We start from the raw sequence: 1,230 nt of genomic DNA on the forward strand, positions 1-1,230 counted from the left end.
CGCTTGTAGCCATGGACCTGCGAGCGGAGCTGCTGAAATCCATCTGGTACGCCTTCACCGCCCTGGATGTGGAGAAGAGCGGCAAAGTTTCCAAATCCCAGCTCAAAGTGAGTCCCTGGGGAGGTGGGATGGCTCTGGGGGGCTGCGAGGGGCAGAGGGGGCCAGGGATGCTCTGCATCCCCCCCGGCTTTCCACGGAGGAATTGTTAAATATTGAGATCAGTAAGACCTTGCTGTCGTGTTTATACTGGTTTTGGTGGAGTTCTCTGTCTCTGCCTTGTCTCCCTTTGAAAAAAAAAAGACGGGGGGGGGGGGGTTAACCCTCAAATGTATTTTCTAGGTGAAAACGAGAAGAAATCTGATTTTTGGTTGTTTTCGGTTTCTTGTGCTTTTTATGCCCCATGAACAGCCCAAACTGGGTTTGTATTTTCTTGCTCGCCCGAGCACCCGTGTTTCTGCTTCCTGTTCAGCAGTGGTGGGTAGGTAGAGGCAGACCATGTTTAAACTCAAACTCCTGGGTGGTCTGGCCAGAAATAACACAGCGCTGTTAAAAAATCTCTGATTCCCCCTCTCCCCCGCTCCCTTAGCAGCTGCGTGGAGGGCTCCTGCCTTCAGCCCTTCACCAAAACCATCGTGGCTTTAAAAAGTTTTTTTTTGGTTTTTTTTTTTTTTGCCTTTGGGACGGGGTCTGGTCAAACCCATGAGGTTGTACCTTGTCTTTGACAATAATTCTTGATTTTTATTTTTTTTTTCCCTTTGCAAATGATGGCACTGCTTTTTTGTTGCCGTGTAAATGTCCCGTTGCGGTTCTTAGGCTGGCGCCGGGGTTGGAAATGCCGGTTGGGGCAGGGGGCTGCAATGGAGAGGAAAGACCTGAGCTAGAAACATGCAAAACACGGGGAGATGTTGCGTCAGGACTTGGCAGCCGCTGCCGCTCTGCGAGAGGAGCTGTGAAACGCTGCCAAATGTGAAACGCTGCAAAGAAACCTCTTTTCTTCTATTCCCTCTACTTTATAGGGCTTCCTCCAGGACAGACTGCAGGGAAGGTGCTGGGCTTGGCAAGAGGGGATGTATTTTGCCCTCAAAAATTAAGAATTTTGTTTGCAGGGGTCTGGAGGAGGAGCAGTGGGCACTGGGCTCCTGCTCAGCCGCTGCCTCTGCAGCCGAGAGCCTTCGGCTGCTCCCCAAAAACTTGTTGCACATGTGCCCTGCGAGCCACACTCGCCTGCTT

Source organism: Pterocles gutturalis, unplaced genomic scaffold, assembly GCF_000699245.1.
Source record: "Pterocles gutturalis isolate BGI_N339 unplaced genomic scaffold, ASM69924v1 scaffold3432, whole genome shotgun sequence".
In the NCBI taxonomy this organism is placed as follows: domain Eukaryota; kingdom Metazoa; phylum Chordata; class Aves; order Pterocliformes; family Pteroclidae; genus Pterocles; species Pterocles gutturalis.